Source organism: Lytechinus pictus, chromosome 2 (assembly GCF_037042905.1).
Source record: "Lytechinus pictus isolate F3 Inbred chromosome 2, Lp3.0, whole genome shotgun sequence".
Lineage (NCBI taxonomy): Eukaryota > Metazoa > Echinodermata > Echinoidea > Temnopleuroida > Toxopneustidae > Lytechinus > Lytechinus pictus.
Genome location: NC_087246.1, coordinates 25,639,064 through 25,663,966, shown reverse-complemented (window position 1 = coordinate 25,663,966; position 24,903 = coordinate 25,639,064). Strand labels below are relative to the sequence as shown.

The window sequence follows — 24,903 nt, the reverse complement described above, 5'->3', positions numbered from 1 at the left end:
CGCTGCGGATCAAACGTTAGTATTACAGTCATTCTGGCTAAAAATATCTTGGTTCAGGATTCTGGTTATAGACACGTACATAATATTAATATCAGCATTGTGTTATCATAAGCGATAACCGTTCATCATAATAAATGTATGAACAGCATTTTTGCTATACAACACCATTCATCTGATATTGATAATACTTATAAAAATATATGTTGTATCTTGGTTGAAATATTGCGCTAAAACTTGACATGTACAAGGATAATACCCACAAAGTGATATTATTTCCTTATATCAAATGAAGTCTTTGCTCTGAATCTTTTATTTGAAGATACTTCATTTTAACTTTGGTCATGATAATACTTGTAAAAAAATATATGTATCTTGGTTAAAACATTGCGGGAAAACTAAACATTGGTTAAAATATTGCGGTAAAACTTTACATGTACAAGGATAATACCCACAAAGTGATATTATTTCCTAATTTCAAATGAAATCTTTGCTCTGAATCTTTCTTTTGAAAATACTTCATCTTAACTTTGGTCATGAAAATACTTGTAAAAAATATATATGTATCTTAGTTAAAACATTGCGACAAAAAATTTACAAGGATAGTACACAAAAGTGGTGTTTATCTTAATATCAAAGGAAATCGTCCCGGATCTTGCTTTTGAAAATACTACATTTCACTTCTGGCGTTTAACTAGGTTTCCGATAAGGAAGCTACAACAAAACGCTGAGAAGAAACTGATAACGTATTTATATTTTACAAAGAGGATACGCGAAAGTAATTTCGTTTTCTTTACAAAGTAAATCCTTGTCCCAAATTTTGTTGAAATAAACAATTTTAACTTTGGCGTTTAAGCGGTTGTATCGGTTGTATCATGGATCTTAGTTATTAACATCCGTGCTCAAAGGAAACTGATAACAAATGTAACTAATTCAAAGAACATACAATTGCATTTATTTGCTAAAAGAGTGGACAAAAAATGTTTCTATGAAAATCATCTTCATAATGTATTTATATACTATCGTTTGGAATTATAATATGGGAGTATCATTATTATGTGTTTAACATATCTTCCTAAACGACAGACATAGGGGTCATGAATGAATGCCTCTAACCTTTGAATAAAAATAGTTCATATTTGCTTGTAGCACTCAAAGTTGCAAAAATTTGAGATAAATCCACATTGACTGTGGTTCAAAATTTCCTACATTCGATCTGTTTTTGTTTTAATTCAATGCAATTTGGAGTTTGGAAAGGAGCGAAAAGGGAGGAATTGCGGCATTTTTGTAGTTCAAAATAATTTGCAATTCAAAATATTGGCATCTTAACAATGACGAGGAAAGTAGGAGGGAAGGGTTGAGGATGGATGCAGTCAATAGGGCCAATAGGGAAATATGGAGAGAGGGGGTAAACATGGTAAAGGCAATTGCTGCAAGTATGCAGTGAATATTGAGTAAACTACAAATTTACAAGGAGAATACTCAAAAAGTGATTTCTAATGATGAAATAAACCCCTTTTTTCGAATCTTGGTTAAAAAAAAAAAAAAAAATTGGCATTCAGTCAGTTTATCCGATAAAGAAGGATAATTCAAATGCAAAAATGCCACTATGATACGCTTGGTTACTTCGCTATCTTGCTTGCAAGTTTCATTGAAAAAAATTAAGCCGCTTCTCTGATGACATCTGGAGATAATGTGCCGCCACATTGTGTGATGTGGGTCCTCTCATCAAAACAGATGAGACTTATGTTTGCACGTAACCCCAAATTATTTCTGGTGCTCCTGCCAGTTGCGGATCGAGGGGATGGGGGGGGGGGGGTCGAGGAAATAGACAAGTATGTTTTTTTTTTTTGGGGGGGGGTCCCTCGACATGGTTTCAAGGGGGAAGAGGGGTGTCATTGGAGTGATGATTGAAAATGATATCACAAGGAGTTTGATCCAGTTGTTGAATCAACAAGTTACACCGGCCAATTTTGACCTGTAAACCCATCTGGTGTAAAAATTAACATTTTGCTTTTTATACCAGGAATTTCAAGTACAAAAGGTGAAGTTCACGTTGACAAAAAGCTTAAAGTAAAAATAGCAGAAAAATAATTTTCAAAAATGCTGGTGAAGGTTTGAGGAAAATCCATAAAATATTAAAAAAGTTGTTAGAATTTTATTCTTTTATTTGTGACGTCATAATTCGCGAGAAGCTTCCCATGTATCGTGAATTTAGAACATCAATGAAATGTCATTATCTCAGAAAATTGAAAATGTTTTTTTATTGTAACTTTTGTATACCAACAAATTAATTTCACACCCGCTCCTGAAAGAGGAATCTTTTTTGGTCATCATGAACCCAATAAAAATTGAAGTTATGCACTTTATATCACATAACATAATAGAGCGCTCGCATATGACGTCACAAACCAACACGTTAAAATTCAAACAATTTTTTATAACCTTAAATGGATTTTCTTCAAACCTTCACCAATATTTTTGTCTCGCCTAGGCGTCTCTTTTCCGACTGCGGTGTCGTCGTCAACATTGAAATCTTAACCTAAGGTTACGTTTATGAAATATCATCATAACTAAAAAAGTATATGGACCTAGTTCACGAAACTAGGACATGAGGGTAATCATGTATTATTACTACACATCCAAGCAGGTCACATGACTAAATTCAAAGGTAATTTAGGGTCAATGAACTTAGACCATGTTGGGGAAATCAACATCAAATTCCTAACCTTAGTTTAAGGTTTTGAAATGTAATCATAACCTAGAAAGTTTATAGATCTAGTTCTTGAAACGTGGACATAAAAATAATCAAGTGTCACTAAATATCCCGTGTGAATTTCAGATCCCATGACCATGGTCAAATGTCATTTAGAATCAATGAACTTAGATTATTTTGGGGGAATAAAAACTAAATCTTAACCAAGCTTAAGTTTTTTGACGTGTCAAAACTTTGAAAGTACGGTATATGAATCTAGTTCATGAAACTTGGACATAAGATTTAACCTTGAAAAATAATTCAGTTCTATTCCAGTTAAAACTTCAACTGATTTCAATTGATTATACTTGGGAAACCATCGGGTGATGTAAAATTGCTAGAGTGCAGCCTTCATGAAATTATCCCCCTTTGACTTCTTGCTACATTTTACTCGTGTTTTACGGTCCATCGTACATAGGATTCATGTGATCATTATGAGGCCCAGTTACCCTCTTTGATTTCGGCCTACAACATACCACGCGGATGATAATGGGAATGGTGATTAAAAGAATGATTCCCAAGAGGGAAAATGTAATAATAGCCCATAAAGGAAACGGTTCTTCTGGGTTTCCAGGTGACTGCGTGGATATCAGTTTTGATGTCAAGATTCCAGTGGATGAAGGTGCATTAGATGCTGCTTCTGATGTAAGGTCGGTAGTCGGTAAGGTGGTCGGAGGTAGACGCCGCCTTGAGACAGAAATTATATTCGATAAAGGACCCGCGTTGCCAGCCTCATCCCAGGCTCGTATCATGAAATAAAAGATAGCGTCCGAGTCCTCACCCGGCAGAAGAAAAGAGATTGATTCAAGATTTCCTGAAGAAGCGACTTGAGAGAGGTTACCGACTATGAGATCTGTATCGGTAATGGCAGGAGCAGAGGTGAAATTGGTTCGGATTTCGGTAAAGTTATCGGAGAAACGGAGTTCGTACGAGGCAGCTGGAATAAATTGGGAAAGTAATAAATAAATAAAAAGAAAGATCATAACTAAATGTCGAAATGCGAGCAGAACGAAATAATATAATGATAATCATACCATCGATGTGAAGACGAAGGAGGCGATTATACAATAGAGTAAAGTGCGATTTAAAAAAAATATATTACTGAACACAAAGCAAGGTAAAAAGTGCAGTAGGTCAGTAAGGGCTGTGAATGAGATCAGACAAGGAATGAGAAAATCACGTTTTAATTTTTTTTTTGTAATTTATCTTGAGGTGGGAGTCAGATCTCCATACGAAAGTAGCAATTTAATTGATAGTGACATTGATGTGGTCATTTCTTCATTAAAGGACAAGTCCACCCCAAAGAAAAGAGAAAAATCCAACGAGCATAACACTGAAAATTTTATCACTTTCGGATGTAAAATAAGAAAGTTATGTCTTTTAAATGGTGACGTTAAAGGTCGGTCCTAATGTACATAACCACTGAAAACTCGATAATACATACACCCACCCAGACACGCACATACCCCCACACACCCCCTAAGTCACCCAAAAGAAGAAAAAAAACCCGGTAGTTGTCCATTTAAACCTGTTTTACCTGTTCCTTGGTCCAAATCATCCCCTACAGCCATCCATGTCAATGTTGCATTTCTATTCTCATCGTAAGTTCTCTCAACGCTCGTAAAGTCAGTGATCTTAGCTGGTGCCAAGATGTCAATATTCAGATCCGGGGAGTAGTTCTCGACTTGGAAGACACCAGCCGTAGTGGTAAGTTGGAACCCTTGAGGGGGTCGTGGAGTGGTTGGTGTCCCCGCGGCTCTCTTGGATCGCAATAAAGTATCTGGATAAATAATGAAAAGAAACATGTCATAGATCATAGACGATGGGTTTTGAAAATATATAAATGTCTTTTTTTTTTTTTTACTACAATCCAAAAACAGATCTTACACAATTTACATGGTATAAATAAAAGTTTAACTTAATTTTCTACAACAATCTCAAGAATACAGATGAAAATTTGGAAGTAAAAATTTTACATCTTAGATCATGACCAATGAAGAACTTTTTTAACATTAGTTTGATGGTCAAACTTACTGTTTGATGAAGAGGTTGTTATTCCGTTTACATCTACTTTGACGCCATATCGTCCATTCGAAGAGAAGTCCAGGAAATAAGCCGAGTAAATGCCGTCACCAGTGATCAAATCAGCTCCTGAAATAATGAAAAATGAGTGCATTTGACTGACGTTTGTTAGGCTTGTTTATTTTTATTTTTTTGTATTTATATGAGGCTTGTTTATTTTTGCATCCATTATCTTTCTAATTTATCTATCTATCTCTCTCTATCTATCTATCCATCTATTTTTCTATCTATCTATCTATCTATCTATCTATCTATCTATCTATCTATCTATCTATCTATCTATCTATCCATCCAGCCTTCCATCATTTTTTTCTTTTCTTTCTTTCTTTCTTTCCTTGTTTCCCTCTTTATTTCTAGCCAATTATCTTCATTTATTCATCTATGCATTATCACCATCCCTTCCCTTCTCTCAATACCCCCTCTCTCTCTCTCCTACGAACAGACCAGACTGTATACATGTATACATGGATACTCCAAGTTCCCATAAATATAATTTTCTACAGTTTTTCTTGATTATGCACTGATTCACCGATCGTTACTGAAGGCTAACCTTTGTGCAAAGAACTTAACCTAAAGGAAATTCAGATATCTCACTGAAATGATGATACAGGTATTTTATTTCACATAATTGCTGCGTATAATACTAACCCATTCCATTGTCTTGGAGTTTGATGACTGTCTCATTGCCCGTTAACGTGCTCTCCACTGTGGCAATCACCGTCGCATCGATCACGGGTTGGTAGTTGGTATGAAGATAGGCATAGACCTATACCAAGGGGAATGACGTGTAGTTTACTATCTAAGAGAAACGAGAGTGATATATTTTGAGAGATAGTCTCCTTTCTGGCAGTTAAAACATAATTACGTGATTTAAAGAATACTTATAAGTTATACCAGACTCTATATAGCATGGAGAAGATAGATAGACCGATGTTTGATTTGGATCGATCTGAAATCGAAGTTGAATAATGAATTAATTTTTGTATTTCGATTTCTATAATCATATTCGTGATATATGAATAAAGAAATGTGAGGGTACATTACCATTATCAATTAAATGCTATAATAATCCTAATTATGAACGTTTTACTAACATTAAATTATTTTCAATTTTGTATTATTTTATTTAACTAATGGTGAGAATGAATACAGTGAACACAAAATGATGATTGAATGTGACAAGACAAATCATTTTCTTCATTTATCACTTCATGCCTAGCATTTGAAGTAAAATCTAATAAAATCATGAAATGAAATGGAATGATGTGTTTACGCTACCGTGAATAGAAAGAGTATAATGATCTAGTTGCTCTTATACTGCATGTATCTGCCTGTCTCCATGCACTGTGCATTTGCAATAAAATGAATGAAATCTAGACAAAAAGGGAAAATAACATGTTCGAGATTGAGAGGGATTACAATTGACCATTTGAAGAAGATGTAGATAATGATTTGTGATTTCAATTTTGTGCTGGTGTTGGTGTCGGAAGCACAATTCAAGATTTCCCTCTGTTTACCATAATAATCAAAATGACATTACCGATATCCAAAAACCCATTGAGATTCGTCCAAAGATCATTTCCATTAACATTAAGACGATTTATGCTCCAAAAGTATACCTATACATTTCGAATACATTTGTAGTCAAATGGATATGAAAATGAGAGAAGTATTAATGAAAGATTAATTTTGCAAAACAAGTAAATACATGTGAATTGCGAAAGGTGTTGGAAATACAAACATACTGACAAAGACAAGGTAAATTAATTAAATCAAGTTTTTTTTCAGAAAGAAATTTATCCATATTGTGATGCACCCGACCAAGGGGAGGTAGATGGAAATGATTTTATTCCTTATACATAATAAAGGGGGAAGAAAGAATTAATTTTCAAGGAGAGTGAAAATGCAAATAAAGAAATTCATCAGTAAACCAGATAAAGGCATACACGAGGGGCAACTGAAAAGTTCTGAGCCTGACTTAGAAAGAACGAAGATTAGGCAATAAAACCTTTTATATTTTTTAATCCTACCCACAAAATTTCTTGGTCATATAGCGATACTTAGTCTGATTTTCAGAGTCTATAAATAAACAAACTTGAGATGGCTATTTAAAGGTTGGTGACATGTAATTATGTTTTTGATTATGATTATAATGTTATTGTTCATTTTACATGTATTAATATGATTTATTGTTATCAGTATGGGGCCAATTTATACAAGTAGCAATGTAAAATATCTCTCTTAATGTCAATGATTTGCATATTTTTAATTGTGGAATTAAGTTTGAATTTGAATTATATGCTTCCATTATTTTGACGCTCTTTGGTATCAGGCTGATAGCGTTGAACCTAAGTCTCATCCACAGTCAAATTGTTCCAAGAAATCGGATGGGTTACCCTCAAGGATCGAGTGCCAACTCTGAGCTGGGATCATGCCTTTCATCTGCAGAAACTTGATGACAGCTCAATACGCAAGTTCGTCCATTTTTTTCATTGGACACCTGATACAGACATTCTAGGAACATGCAACATAAAACTAGATATTGCAAGAAATTTAATAGGTAGGATTAAGAAATGTTAAAGATTTTTATGGCCCGAGTTTGATCATTTTTATGTTAGACTCAAAACTTTTCAGTCACCCCTCGTATATTATACTGAAAAAATTAAGACTGAACCCACCTTTGCTCCTAAGAAGCTGCTAACAACAGGAGGATAGACATCCTTAGAGCGTTGTTTGGAATTCACATCCACACTCACTTCTTCCACGAGATTATGGATGTTAATGATTGAAATGATCCATTCACCAGGCTGGAAGAATTCGACAAATAGGTCACAACACATAATATATCTTAAATTCATGATAAGCTTTAAAAATCGTATGCTTTTACGATTTCAATACAGTAATCGAAGGTGAAAGATATGAAATCGGTCAATACAGGCAACGCATGAACATTGTAATTTTGCCAACATAAACGTAGTTTTGGTAAGAATTTTGTTTGTTATGTATTTTGACCTTGTTTTGGAGTATACAAATTAAAATGCTTGTATCAGTCTCCGAAAGCCATGTAACAGGTATGTTTCATACGAAAGACATTCATTTTTATCTTTACAAACCAACCCATTTTGTCATTGCTTATATACATGTATATATATACAGTGCGTCCCACAAAAAAACGAAACCGAGATTTATCGATGATTTATCATAACTTAATCACAAATACAATAGACAAATGACTTACCATTGTAAAGCTTAGAATCTCTTCTTTCATCTGAAATTACTTAGATTATTTCTCATTAACGCATGAGTGGGCAAAAACAATTTGAAGAGGGGATACCAAAAAGTCATTTGGCGGGCTGTATCTGGGTTTCAAAAAGAAAACCACATTTCTAAAAAGTTCAATATCTGCTCTTTAATTTGATACCTCAATTACAGAAAATGGTCAAGAAATAAGAAAGTTCTGGTTATTTGAAATAAGGCTTGAATTTCAATAATTTCATAGAATGAAGAGGTTTTACAGGCTACCGTTCAAACTCACTCGACACTCCGTTTTGTTGACGATCAGCCATGCATGAAGTAACCATGCGATAGCTTCTGTGGGAAACCGGTGAAAACACGTTTATTTAATGAAATTATGGAAATACAAGCATTGTTTCGAGGAAACGTAACTTTTTTACTTCTTGACCATTTTTTGTGATTAAGGTATCAAACTAAAGAGCAGATATTGAACTTTTTAGGCATGTGATTTTCTTTTTAAAATTCAGATACCCCCGCCAAATGAGTTTTTGGTATCCTTTCTTCAAATTGTTTTTGCTCACTCATGCGTGAATGAGGAATAATCTAAGTAATTTCAGATGAAAGAAGAGATTCCAAGCTTTACAATGGTAGGTCATTTGTCTATTGTATTTGTGATTAAGTTATGATAAATTATCGCTAAACCTCGGTTTCGTTTTTTCTGGGACGCACTGTATATATATATATATATATATATATAAATAGTCTGCTTCGGCATATGGAATGAAGTAATCACAAAAGGTTTAGTAAATGCCGTGGAAATAAAAAGCGTAGATTTTAAAAGGAGCATAGCTCTCAAAAATGAAAGGTAAAGTCACACTCTCCGTCAGTGCCCATGATGTGACCCAAAAAAAAGAGAATTCAAAATCCGTTTCTGAAACAGTCGTGAAAAACACTTCTGTTCATATATTTATATATATATATATGTATATTTTTCCAAGTTGTAAAAACAATAGCAGGTTTTATTAAAGAGAAGTGTTAAGTTCCCGGACCTTTAAAACACGAGGTCCGGCGTTCGAATTCCACTGGAGTGACCTTTTTTGGATTTAAATGAAATATCGAATTCATGAAAGAATTTGATATATTAGAGGTACATTATTCCATCCTTTACCTTTCCATTTCCTATTCTTTTTTTTTCTTCTCCTTTTTATTTTCTAGGTTGCTGACTTTTTCGAGGAAGGGGGGGGGGGGGGGGTTCAAAGCGTCCATCTGTACGCCAGCGCACAAGATTGAATTTAAATATACCTCTGCCACGTCAATGGAGATGGTGATGATTTTCGAACTTATATCGATATTATATTCTGGATCGTTGCTTTCTATACTGGTTCCGTCTGGCCCTGTCACTGAAATGGTTATGATGGAGTTAGCCGACCATGTGAATGTCATGATAGTATCCAATCCTAGAGAAGCATCGATCATGATCGTGGTGGTCTCAATCGAACCGGGATCTACTTTGACTGTTTTACTCTCAACCTGTAACGTATGAAGATCGGAGACATCTAATCAATAACAAAACATTAATCTTAATAGCAAAGTGAAAACATAAATATTGAGATACTAATAAAAACCGAAAGCGAAGTCGTGACATAGTTTTGCTCCTTGTCTTTAAGTCTCTCACTCACCGAAGACCGGATTATATTTGATAACATTGTAATTCGTCGTTCAAGTCATTACTCGTTCCCGAACTCGTTCATCGTCATAAATCTGGCTTGTTCAACACCTTTCCAAGAAACGTACTGGTGAAATGTCCTCCTTCCCCGTAGTCGCTGCAAAACTATGGAGGTCACACGGGCCTAAATACAACTGGTAGGCAAAAAATATTCATTCGACCCAATTCTCAATTTTTAAATTTGATATTGCTGATTGAAAAAAAATGAATGAATATGACTGACAATCTAACATTGATTCTAGGGAGGGTACCTACTGAACTTCCTTTTTTCCAAATTGGAAAGATATATCATCACTATGGAACTATATTTTTATTGGCGGAAGAATTAGGACCATTTTACTCTCTCAAGTGATGAATTTGATCCCGTCAGGTGTAGTCTTCATAAATGCTGATTTATTTTTAAAATGAGCCGGTCGAGGTACCCTTTTCTGGTCAGATATGGAATGTCAGACATTTATCCTATCCACTGGTAGTAAACATTCAACCCTCGAATTTCCTCCTTATTTTTTATGAATTCTTTTTAAGTGCCACTTTAACACACGAGTCTATGGAAAATGAATTAGGCCTGTGATACCTGGAATCATCTACCTCTTGCAGTAAAGATGGCCTCCTCTAGGTGTTGACCAGTTCAAGACCCGATCAAATAGAGAGCCATTAAATCCCATTTATTTTGTTAAGAGGGCAATAAATTGCATGGACTAATTCTGAGGCGCTGAATTATTGTAGTGGCCCAAACAGTGTGTGCGCGGCGCTTTAATTGCAACCGAAAGGAATTAAAGGTATATTGGAAGTTTCCTCCTGGAAATACATGTAAAAGTTTTTCCATGGTATTTTCGTAAACCGTGAACGATTAAAAAAATAGAACCAGTGGAGCGCCTCTGGCAGTCTCACCTGCATCACGTGATTCAATATAGCAGCAGTGCTGACTTTGAAAACCACTATAAAAGAATTATTTACAAAAAACACCATTCATATAATGATACAATACTACGTTCATTGACAATAAATGACATTGGAGCTTGATGCGACCTAAGACTTGTCAGTGATATTTGATTACCCCTATATCCACATTTTATAAACTATATCTATAAACTTTGAAACTGATGACAGCAATCTAATAATAACCTCCAAAATGGCCAAAGTTCAATTACCTTAAATGACCTTTGACTTTAGTCATGTGACCTGAAACTCGCAAGAGATGTTCAATGATACTTGATTACTCTTATGTCCAGGTTTTATGAACTAGACCAATACACTTACAGAGTTATGATGGTAATTCAACAAATACCCCCAACATGGCCAAAGTTCATCGACCTTAAATGACCTTTGACCTTAATCATGTGAACTGAAACTGGCACAGGATGTTCAGTGATTCTTAATCATCCTTATGTCCAAGTGTCATGAATCAGGTCCATAAACTTTTAAAGTTATGATGGTAATTCAACAGATACCCCCCAAAATGGACAAAGTTCATTGACCTTTGTCATGTGACCTGAAATTCACACAGGATGTTTAGGGATAATTGATTACTCTTATGTCCAAGTTTTATGAATCAGATTCATAAACTTTCAAAGTTATGATGGTAATTCAACCCTCAATTTGGCCAAAGTTCATTGACCCTAAATGACCTTTGACCTTGGTCATTAACCTTCGATTAAGTTTTGGTGTTGACGCCGCCGCGCCGCCACCGTCGGAAAAGCAGCGCCTATAGTCTCACTCTGCTATGCAGGTGAGACAAAAATGACAGATTCCTTCTGTTTATTAGATTTCCTTACCTGTCTTGGTGCTTCAGGAATACTTTGAGGCCTTGTGGCTATTATTGACACAAAAGCAGAGATGACGCACTGTGCGCTTCCACCATCAGGACAGGTATACGATGAACCGCCTGTCATCTGGGCCAACTCCTCCATCTGAGTATCGGCTTCAAAGAAGGCGATTGTGTGTATAATAACACTTGAATTATTGATGTCATCCAGGGTGTCAGCTATGAGGGGTTCCACATTTTCCTCTCCGTTGCTGAGGAGTATGAGATAGGTGCCCCGGGAATCCATTCCATTGTATTGGGCAACCTTTATGTATAATTCAGATTTAAAAGCTATATTTTTGTATCCATGATCACAAACATAAGAAGAGTATAGGCCTACTTGTAAATCGTACTAGTGAGAGAAATGTGTCGTGGTTAGATGGGTTTGTATAGGCCTATATCCATCACTTTCTAACCAAAAAGAATTTTATCAACATTGTGCTGCCAATCCTGCCATCAACCCTGATGAGATGGTACGCAGCAGGTGCCACGTGGAAGGCAACAGGAAGGCAAAAGATATTCACTCTACCCAACCCATTCGATTTGTTTTTGTTTGATATTGCTGATTGACAAGGATATGAATATGATTGACCATCTAACACTGATTGTGAACTTTTCCCACATTAGGACCAAATATTGATGACTTTGAAACTATTTGTTTGGCTGGCGGAAGAATTAGGGCTACTTTACTGTTTCATGTGAATGTGATGAATTTGATCCCGTGAGGAGATGTCTTCATATATGCCAATTTATTTTTAAAATGAGCTAAGGTACCCGATTCTGGTCAGATATGGAATGTCTGATATATTCTAACCTCTGGTAGTAAGCATTCAACCCTCTAATTTCAACTTTATTTTTTATGATTTTTTTTAACGGTACCATTTTAACACACGAGTCTATGGGAAATGTTTTATTCGCGAGGTCCCAGCAGGATTCATTCCTTGATATTGCAGCTCGAGCGAAAGCCGTTGTAATAATTGAGCGCTTACTTGTCTGTACTATGCGCTATGATGATCATAATGATGAAAGTGATCCTGGTCGACACGACGTCACCTACTCGATGTTTCTTTTGCATTTCATTATATGAAATGGGCTAAATCTTTATTTGTTCCTCATTTTAATGTGAGACAAGTTTGATTTCTCGTTGAACGCGCGGAATTACCATTGTTGTAACCTATTGTGATTCAGTGAGAATGCAATAACAAAAAATTAAAAGTTCTTTGTCTCATATATTGAAATACAAAAGAAGTAATGAGTGTTTTACATCAGCGACTCTCTCATTGACACATCATTCGTGTTGTGCATATGACTGCTTTATGAACATAAATGAATATTTTCAACCTTTTCCTTGTATGTTCTCTTTTTATTCAAACCCACTTTTTGATGCGATGGACTTGCCCTTTAATGATAATTAATATAAACAAGATTTTAATTCGTCATGCGGACGAATTAGGTGGTCTGTCCTTATTCTCGCCATGATGATCACTATTACCATGTTCATGCAGATCAATATGATCATCATGATGACAACGGAGTGTTCATTATGGATAGAATACTTGTGAAAGACGGGAGATGATAAAGCACTGTGAAAAATGTCTCATTAATATATGGCAATGCATGTGATATGAAAAAAAGTAATTATAAACTGTTTTATCTTGGTAAATTTAAACTTTTATACCTTTAAATTGTCATAAGGAACATGTACGAGGTGGTAAAAAAAAAATCATTTTGGTAACCCCAGGACTCGAACCTGCGCGTAAGTCAAGTGCGTTATCCATTCAGCCACGATATTCCCCATAGGGTTCACGCGTTCCCAAAGAGATTACACGTAAGCAAATTTGAGAATTACAAATCCAATTTCGCAAGCGAAAAACGGGCATGATCCCGGCATCAGATCGAAAAATGAAGGCAACACTCCCGAAAGCTTAGAATTTCAGCTACTACATAATAAAAGCTCAGGGATAACTAGCAAGAAAAATTGAGATATAGCTCACGAAATAGAGGAATGTAGAATCTAGTTTTGAGAAAGTCATGTCCCATAGAGATTACACGCAAAATGAGGAAAAATGACATGCCTCTTTTCATCGCTGTTTTACGCCATGATGCGTTTCTCAAAATGAAAATTCATGCTCATTTAAGAGAAAGAGTACATTCTAAACTACAATATATCGAAATCTGGGCGAAAATGATCAATATTTACGGAGTAATAATCAAATTTGCATAAATTTGATGACGTCATTTTTGAAAAAATGAAATTTTCAGTTTAGGCGCAATTTTGATGACGTCATGATCAAATTGAGGGACAATGGTGACATGAAATCAAATCTACAACTTATACTCTATCGATATATGAAAAAAAAATTGAGGTCAATGGACTATTTAAAGAGCTACAGTGAATTTTTAATAGGCATGTTTTGCCCATATAGAGCCTATGGAAAGAGCTCGCGCGCACGCGTGCTGCAAACTTTAATGGGTGCTAATTCCCTCATTAACCCTTTGCGTGCGACGGGCTTCCACAGAAGCCCAGCGAGTCGTTCACTTAGCTACGACGGGCTTCTACAGAAGCCGAGATTTGTTTGGTTTAATTCGATGAAGTTTTTCAGCTTTTTCGTAATTGTTATGTACTAAAACTTTTCCCACCATTTCCTTTATAAACCTATTTCAATAATCAAATGAAAAAAATATACAGCTACGTGGAGAAAAATCCCCAAAATAGGAAATCATTTCAACTTTACCCGAATTTTTCGTTGGAGTCAAACGGGAAGGATAAATTTTGTGACGTGCACGTACGCGCGCGCACACTAGGCCTGATCACGTGATTTGTTTTGATCATGTGATTTGATCCATATCGTTGTTCTGAAAGATAAGCTGAAATCTTTTCTGGAAGATCGTCGCGTAATAACCTACGCGTTTATTCACCATTTTCGTCTTATTTGTTTCATCAAGAAGATATTACTCTAGATAGAATGATATCTCCTTGGTTTCATCGATCGATTGTATTTTCAGAAAAACAAAAAGCTTGTAATGTATTTTTAGAACTTTGAGCTGATCGCGGTGCGCTTATGAACTTTTTCCCTCCCCATCATCCCTCTTCTCATTATTTTTCTCTACTATTCTAAAAAAAAGAAGAGAAAAGAAAGCAGTTTAGCACACCATTTATCTTATGCTCTTTTCAAAAGGGAAACGTCCATGTAGTTCATGATATCGGCACTACCCAAAACAAAAGAATGTCTGGGCGGCAACTCAAACGAATTCCTTCCGAAAAGAGCAGGATACAGATGGTCAACGCCCCGAACAAAAGGAAGATTAGCGTTTATCGGCAAGATTACCTATTGAATGCTCTTCGTACTTAGCAATACAAAAAGTTTTTATGAATACTTTTTTCCGACCAACATACCTTATCTAAAAAAAAGGAAAAAAATGTCTCAATTACCAACAAAACAGGTGCTTATGACATCGGTCAGTGATTCATTTTGCATAAAAGCGCTTCCCTGGGTGATGATGCATATGAGGATGAAAGAAGAATCATTTAGGGAAATTATAGATTATAGAAAAAAAATGTTCAGATGTCACGGAGAACGAGAGAAAATTAGAGAGGGAGAGATAAAAGGGGGAATAGACAAGTGCTCTTTTGCTAACATTCCATAATATCTACTTAAACGAATAATAACATGACTTTCTTTTTTTTTGTTATATTACTTTAAAAAAAGTCCCAAAACGTTTGTTTGTCGCAACTCGGTCCTCAGACCCTTGTCAAACTGATGACTTTGTATTATTATTCTTGTTTGACCTAGCCCCCCTTCCCGATGGAAATGTTCTGACCTACACTGTCATATTGCTCGTTTGTCTCCTCTCTCCTATGTTCGGTTTTAATTGCTATAGTAACACGGTGGAAAATATAATAATAAAGACCGTCCTGTCCAGTTTTTTCCCCCGTTACGACCAAAAGAAAATAATTTTAAAAAATCGCATTGGGGCGCTTCCCATTGTTAGCATCCAAACCAAAATATTTGGAAAAAGATTTATGCTATTCAGAGACAGCAATGTATTTGTTTATGGTCCAGGGTTTGTGCTGTGGGCCGGGGGTGAATCGGCTAAAAAAATCAAATTGTTTTAATTCATGTCATTTTACAGAATGAATTTATTATAGGATAGGTTTTAGATGCTCTTTATCTTATTTTTATTTTTTCTCCCAGATAATCGTATATCGCATTGAAAAGTTGACGGAAACATAATCAATTAAAATGATAAAACCAATAATGAACTAGAAGTTTTCTCGTCTGAAATGGAGGAAATACAAGTGGAATGCCTCTGGCCGTCTCACCTGCATCACGCGATTCAATATAGCAGCAGTGCTGATTTTGAAAACTACTATAACTCGCACAAGATGTTCAGTGATACTTGGTTACTCTTATTTCCACGTTTTATGAACTAGACCAATACACTTATAGAGATATGATGGCAATTCAACAAATACCCCCAACGTGGCCAAAGTTCTTTGACCTTACATGACCTTTGACCTTGATCATGTGACCTGAAACTCGCACAGGATGTTCAGTGATACTTGATTACTATTATGTCCAAGTTTTATGAACTAGACCAACACACTTTCAAATTTATGGCTGTAATTCAACAAATACCCCAATTTGGCCAAAGTTCATTGACCCTAAATGACCTTTGACCTTGATCATGTGACCTGAAACTTGCACAGGATGTTCAGTAATACTTGATTACTATTATGTCCAAGTTTCATGAATCAGATCCATAAACTTTCAAAGTTATGATGGTAATTCAACAGATACCCCCAATTCGGCCAAAGTTCATTGACCCTAAATGACCTTTGACCTTGGTCATGTGACGTGAAACTCATGCAGGATGTTCAGTGATACTTGATTAACCTTATGTATAAGTTTCATGAACTAGGTCCATATATTTTCTAAGTTATGATGACATTTCAAAAACTTAACCTTAGGTTAAGATTTTGATGTTGATTCCCCCAACATGGTCTAAGTTCATTGACCCTAAATGACCTTTGACCTTGGTCATGTGACATGAAACTCAGGCAGGATGTTCAGTAATACTTGATTAACCTTTTGGCCAAGTTTCATGAACTAGGTCCATATACTTTCTAAGTTATGCTGTCATTTCAAAAACTTAACCTCAGGTTAAGATTTGGTGTTGACGCCGCCGCCGCCGTCGCCGCCGCCGTCGGAAAAGCGGCGCCTATAGTCTCACTCTGCTATGCAGGTGAGACAATATATGATGAGAAATTACGTTAAGGCTCACACTATAAAGAAAACACTGGCGTGTCTGGGGTGTCCCCCGACAGAACTCTCTCAATCCTACAAACTTTTATTCACGTGCGACCTACACTCCCCCCAAGGGTTGATACCGACCCCAATTTTATTGATTTTCCTACTTTTTCGCGAATTTCTATTTTTTTACCGGCGAATAGCGTGGTAGAAAAGATTCATATAGAAAAAAAAATATGTTTCCGTTACTGCAAACATTTTGGGCACTAATCCTGGTTAGCATCAAAACCAAAATATCTGATTTTTAAAATAAAAAACAGGGGCCGCTGAGCGTTTTGATAATGGAGGGGTTGAGCTGAATGTGAGAGGGAGTGGACTGGCCAAAAAATCACAAATTTATACAGTCTTCGGATTTGTTGTATGTTTGCTGAAAGGGGTGAGGACTGAAACTTCCTACCAACTCCGCAGCCTTTGGACTATTAGATAGAACAATTAAAACGATAAAGACAAAAATGAATTCTAACTATTAGGAATGTTTTTTTTTTATAATTTATTTATTACTTTGTTTTCGGTTGTAAAATCAAGGAGACAAATTAAAAATAGAACAAAACGAAAGAACAAAAAAAAAAAATGCTTTTGATTGCGGATGTTATAATCAATTCAAGAAAAAATAAAATGTAAAAAAAATGTAAAATGACAGGTACTGAGAAGAAAAATTAGAGAGACAGGATTGAGGGTGGTGGGGGCGGGTATATACCTCGTAATCCAAATCGGGGAGAAGGAAGACGATACAGATATAATTTAAATGATAAGAACTCAGAGAAAAAAGGATGTTGAACGGAGGGGATATATAAAGACGATAGATATAAGACAAGGGAATGAAAGCGGTAAAAAATACATAGTTACAGGTGAGAAACCAAAGAAAGGGAAAACGAAGAAATCCCTAATTGGTACCGTTTTATAATTAGATTGACAAACGCGCAATAATTAAAAAAAAAAACCATCAGCCAATCAAATAGAAGGATTTCAGTAGCTTTTTAAAACGGGCCCCTTGTACACTTTTGAACCCCTCCCCCCCCCCCGCTTTCTCTCGTTCTCTTATTGCTCTTTTTTTCTTCTATTTCAAAGGAAATAAACAGAAAATAAAGCAATTTAGAACGCCGTTTATCCTCTGCTCTTTTGAAAGTGAAAACGTCCACGCAGTTCTTGATCTCGGCACTCCCCAAACAAAAGAAAATCATGGCGGACGCTCAAACGAATTCCTTATAAAAAAGCAGGAGACAAATAGCAAACGCCCTGAATAAAAGGAAGATTAGTGTATTTCGTCAAGATGACATACTGAATGTTTTTCATATTTAGCAATACAAAAAGCTCTTAGGAATACTGCTTTTCATATTACGACAGTAAAATTAAAAAAGTAAATGTTTACTCACAAAATATTGCCAAATCATGCAGGCGCTTAAGACATGGTAAGAACATTTTCTTCTTGAGCACGACAATGCTTTCTTCATTAACAAAAACCCAGAACGGTTAAAAAATGAATAAAATGAAAGAGCAAAATAACACACTTTTAATTTAGATGCTACAATTTCAATAGATATATAGAATAAATATAGAAATAATTTACTTTCTCTCATTGTGACGAACAGTAATCGGTAGCATGGTTATTTTTGGAGGGAAAAAGGAGATAGAAAAAATGAAACGTAGAACGAGACGAGGAGAGCGTTGGGGGTATGATTTCAGATCCACTATTCGAGTCACATTTATCCCCTTCACTCTTTGAGATTGCAACAGGAAATCAGATCGAATACTGGTATGCAATCTTCAGGAACAAAATTATTTTTATTACAAGCAATAATTCATGAATAGAAGAAACCAAAGGCGATTTTTAGTGAAACATTGAGGCCACCGTCTTGAAGCCCAGAAGCCTCAAATTAGTTTTGGACTTTCGTTGCGCAGCATCATCATTGTACTTGCAAAGGAACATTTACCATTTTTTATTCATTCTGGAAAATAAAGGTATTTGGTATGCTGTGATTTCACAAAAAAAGGATTATCGTCGTAATTATACACTTTGCAAATGATCTCTCTACAAGGAGGTAAAGAGATCATTCATGAGTAGCGTGACAATATAATAGGCAATGAAAAAAGCACTAGAGCAGACAACAAAGCGGTATCGATCGAACCCGACCTGTCCGCGTGTGCTGATTGCCCTTACGCATTTTTGTACACAGTGCCTATTGACTTGGGGAAAAGCGAAGATTTTACAAAATAACACGACTTTTTCCTCGTAAATTTCTCAACTATTCTGTTGATTTGAGAAGCAAAACCTTTATTTCTAGAAAGAAAAATGTCTGATCTTTCATCTTTGCATTTAATAAAAATCCTGAAAATACATCAGTTTGGCGCAATTAGCAATTGATTCGGAAAACACCGCCACAGATCCAAATACCAGCAATGTACCAAAACGGCTCCGCCGCAGGGAGAGGTATCGGGATTCGCGGGCCCGCACGCAAAGGGTTAATGATCGTAGAGAGATCGAGGTATCAATTTGATCAGAATTATATCAATAATAGATACGCATAGAAAAAACAGCAAATTTATGCTGTGTAACGCCGTTACGCACAAAAACGTTGAAATGCTTAAAATGACCTGAAACGTACCCAAAAATTATTATAGGCCCTTTGGAGAATTTTTTTGCTTTGACGCGCGCGTCAAGACCTTTACATGACCTTTGATGACATTGACAGATGACCTTTGACCTAAAGTTTATTTGATGTGAATATGATTGATCATTGATGATCCGTTATGTTGATATGATCAAATTAAGAATTTTACAAAATGGCGCGTAGATGACGTCATCATGACCAGATGACCTTGAAAAGCTTAGTATGCCAATTTGATTCAGCCAATTCGGAGAAAAGTTGGCGAAAAACATATATGCTAAAAATAAATAAAGAAAATTCTGACGAAATTAAGAGGTGATCTGTCATAGACAGACCACCTAAAAATAATGCACTAACATACCTCAATGCCACCTACAATACCACATCCAATGCACGTAGCACCATTAGCAAACGTTGGGAGTCGAGAGTTCATTTCATCCCTCGATGTAGCATTGGTGAGTTTAGTCATGTTCGAATCCACTTCGGATTTGAAATTGAACTCGACAATGCCCACGCAACTATTGTCAGGTACTATACTGTTGATGAAGTTTTTAGCCCCTTTGATCATCTTCTCAAAACGCTCTCCCTATTTAGAAAATCAAAGAAATGAGCACTAATAGCGTATTTTCGCAATCACTAGGCAGACGCTTTCTACAACGCACCAATCCCTTTTAAAATGCAAGTCAAATCACAATGGACTGCTGAGATGTTTTTGTCGAAAGTTGGTGGACGGGAGAGTAGATCGTCCGAAGATTCGGGACCGGACGAAAAATTGCAAAATATGTCGATAGTTCAAAGTCCAGAACGACACTGCTGTTTTGATTCACCGATCTTCGACAAATAACGTTGTTTTGTCATTGAAGGGCTTTTGACAAAATATTCTCTGCGTAGTGATTGCGAAAATGCTCTAGTTGTGGACGCACGATTAGATACCCAAGGGGATGGGGGGGGGGCTGGAAGTTTGGGTTGATGCGATTTTTTTTCACCTTTCAGATGTGGACCAAGTTTTTTTTGGGCTCATATAGCAAGTATTTTTTTTTTGGGGGGGGGGAGGGGGACTTCCAGGCCCCCCTGGATATCTAATGGTGCGTCCCTTAGAAAATCACACAGTTTAGCATAGGAAGCAGTAAATAGATTACGTATATTTGAAATGGGTCACAAAGTTTGAAATTCAGAACAGGGCAAGGATGAAATTTTTAAGAGAGATCGAGATCAGGGGATAAACAGAAGTTGATTACAAAGGGCTAGAGGTTTAATTTTGATGTCATCACATCGATTCTTTACTACTTCGGCAAATTAGCGCTGTGCTCTTAAAACTACAGAGCAAGACATGATTATTTTGAAATTTATCGGTTTTTTGACGATTTTCTTCGCGATAACTTGTTTAGTTGGAAGACCTATAGCGCTCAAATTTTTGTTTTATATAGTACGTGAAAATGGTGATATTGAAAAAAAAAAGAATGATAATGATGATTACAATAATGATGATAATATAGTAATAATCATAATAATAATCAATAGTAATAATAATAATAATAATAATAATAATAATAATAATAATAACGTGATGATGATGAATATAATAACAACGTTGAAATACTTGACTTACATCCATAGACCCACTGGTATCTAAGACAAGCACAACCCTAAGAATTCCTCCTGGTTGAACCACAATAAAGTTTGGTGAAGTCTCTGTATCCTCTGGCAATGGAGGACGGTTTCCATACATCCGATCTTTCCAATCATCCGATTTCCTTATTACTTCCCAAACGCTCTGATAATCGCATTTCAGATTCTGTAGATTAGGAGCCATTTCATTGTGCATCCTCCCCTCATCATCTTTTACAGTTATGTCGCAGAACGTGTCAATCTGAAAATTGAGAAAAATAATAAGAGTAAGAACATTTAAAATAGACACACATTTATATTAGTTAAACCACACAAAACTTTTCCAGGTCAAATGACTCATTATTACTTGTCCCCTAGGACAAAAGTGAGAGTTTAATGACACATTAAAATGAGTCAATAGACACATGTGAGTCGAATGATGTATTCAACCATGTGTGTCGTATGGCACACTTATGTGTGACATGACACACAAATATCACAATGACACACCTATGTTCATCACAAATCATTTGTGTCATTTCATATAAAAACGTGTAATGGGACACACAAAGACAAACTAAATATGTAATTTCCTAAACTTTCGTCTAGTAATTTGACTTATATTAATCATAAGGAGGTCACATAGGTGTGTCACTTGACCTATAAAAGTTGTTTGTGTGTACATGGAAATTGTATGCAGAATCGAAGTGCTTTCGTTAAATGATTAGTTTCTTAAAATGTACTTTATAAACCACCAGTTAGAACATGCCATACTTTCCATTCGAATATGTAAATATGAGAATTTTACACACACACGCCTACACTCACTCACACATACTCACACACACACCCACACACACACACACACACACACATATAGATATATATATATATATATATTGTGAAAGAAATGAATGAAGAGAACAATGGTAGGCGAGTTCCCCAGAGCTATCTGCCCTTTGGAAAAATTGGTAATGCCGAAAAAATGAATCGAACCCGGTCTGACGGTCAGTCGGATCGGGGTCGCCCTAGCGACTAACCCGTCTCTGTGGTCTAGTGGTTAAGGCACCGGCGTTCAAAGCCGGTGGCCCGGGTTCGATTCCCGGCAGAGACATTTTTTCGGCATTACCAATTTTTCCAAACGGCAGATAGCTCTGGGGAACCTTGATTTAAGCTACGCCTACACAGCAAAAACTGTGGTGTACATAGAGGACCACACCAGTTATTTTACTCCGGTGTTAAATTGATGGTGTTAGTTTAACACCTATAGGTGTTCTTACAACACCTTTGGTTGTTACATTTACACTCTTTGGTGTTATGTTCAATCTCTAGGGTGTTATTTTAACACCTCGGGGTGTGGTCCTCTATTAACACCAACTGGTGTCAGTTTTAACACCACAGTTTTTACAGTGTACCATTGTTCTCTTCATTTATTTCTTTCACAAAATATTTATATATAAAAGAGTTGCCAAAGCTGTTGTACATGTATAATTTCACACATTATATATATATATATATATACTCTCCCATGTCCTTTAATTCTCTCTCTCTCCATTCTCTCTTGCTGACTTCCCTCGTATCATTCCGTTGATAAAGATACACGAGAGACACTGACGCTTACATATTAACAGAAAATCATAAGGAGAAATAAAAAGAATAAAAATAAAAACAGGAAGTATACGCACATTTTGTTATTGTTTGATTGTACATCCTATTAAGTCGAGTGTAACCCGAGCGGTGACCAACATTTCAATCTTAATTTTTACACTTTCATTTACTATCAGACTATGAGGACAAGCACATAATTTGGGAACACGGGTCTCGTTTTCATCCAATCTTTTACGAGTTGAAACACCACATCAAGGTAATTATTGCACTTCTCTCTAATACAGGCTAACGAAAATCAGATTATTATCATGTTTGAGATGCAGAGTCAACTCATAAAACCATTGTAATCACCCTTTTCGTTCACTTTTATCTTCAATGAAATCATGGAAGGTCCATGATGGAATTAACGCAATCACTCCGCGCTAACACCATGAATTTGCTCCAAGCAGGTTTGAGCTCATGAAAATTACCCAACACCAGGGGAGCGTTTCATCAAGATTTTTGTCCGACAAGTTGTCAGATCTGACATCTTTCCTTGATTTTGATTGGCTGTGAGGCACTGTTACTATGGTAACTGTCGGATAAAGCAGGACTTGTCGGATAAAACGTCCGACAAGTCCTTTCATGAAACGCTCCCCTGGCTTTGTTGGGTAAAACATGTGGCGACCGCACAGAAGTGTTGTTAGCGTAACAGAACGCTAACATTAGGGCCAGTCACTCCTTTCACGGGCGACCACCGCTAGACGCAATGTTTTCACTAACAGAGCACTAAAAATATAGGCCTACCGGTATCGATAAACTCACAGAAGCTTAGCCGAATTCCTAATAATCTAACAATAAAAAAGGCTTAGCAGAAGCTAACAGTGGCGCTAATGTTAATACAAATTACTAACAGTGCCAAGGGCACCAATAGTGATGATGTATAGTGAATAATTTCTCTCTTTAAAACTTGTTTCCCTCTCTTATACCAAGTAATTTAAAATACACCTCGACGGAATTAAAGGGGTATTCAGGGCCCAACAATATATGAATAAATTGAGTAAAATTAGATGAGCAAATTGCTGAAAACTTCATCAAAATCTGATAAAAAATAGCAAAATTCTTGAATATTAAAAATTAAACACTGTATTTTGCAACTGATATTAATGAGCAGCACGTGGCCATGAATATGCAATAAATGGAACGATAATACCATATCCTCTAGCTCTTTCCCCTTTTTCTGATTTTAATGAAATGAACTCGTAATTGTCTCAAATGAACTCGTTATTGTCTCAAATGTATGTATGTCGCACGAGTAATAAAATTATGATCTTTGAAGCAATATTCTGCGTGGGCAAAATTTAGATAAACCTAATTTTGTATGATACAACAGACCCTCATTGCATATTCCTGATGACATGAATATAAATTTCACCGAAATAGGGCCTAATGCAAAATTTGAAGATACCATATTTTTTTGTACTCATTTCCAATTTTTATCAATTTGTCAGTGTTTTGTTTGTCTCACTTTACTGTTCAAACTGTATTATTTTCTTCAGCCTGGAGTACCCCTTTAGGAATAGGTATATAGCGGGGGATTTTGAATAATGCCAAGATATATGATCCTTTTCAAAGATTTTTTTCTTCCGAGATATATCATTTATTTAGGTGTGTGAAGACATTTTTATGAATAGACCCTACATTAGAAAGAAGAACAATAGCTGATGAAATTTATTGCATGATAACCATCATTGGCAAATACTCTATCATGAGCATGATGAGAGAAGTCTGTGAAGAGCATTTTCAAACAAAAGAAACTGATGAAAAGTGGGATTGCATTTTTTTTTGTACAGAATCTCCATCGTAGTATCATGATAGGCAATTTTTTAAATCTTTTTAAAGCTTATTCGATATTTTTTAAATTTAATTAGTAAATATATATGTACTACCTGCTGCCATTTCATGTTTAAAATGTAATAATAATTCAATTTTGTAGGCCTATATGATAATGAATTACATTCCTTTACCCTTTTCTAGACAAGATTTTAAACTTGTAGGATGTGCAAATAATCATAACTAAATCTAAGTTAAATCTAGATCCCTACCATGACTACGCACAAATCATAGATTTTGCCTAACTCTAATCCCCTAACAACATCTTTCTCTGCTTTCTGTGAGGTAATTCTACCCAT

At 35.9% G+C, this 24,903-nt stretch overlaps 1 pseudogene; it reads right to left on the bottom strand.

Annotated features, from left to right (window-relative positions):
• Positions 1 to 933: 933 nt before the first annotated feature.
• On the bottom strand, positions 934 to 24,903 carry LOC129282434 (calcium-activated chloride channel regulator 4A-like; annotated as a pseudogene).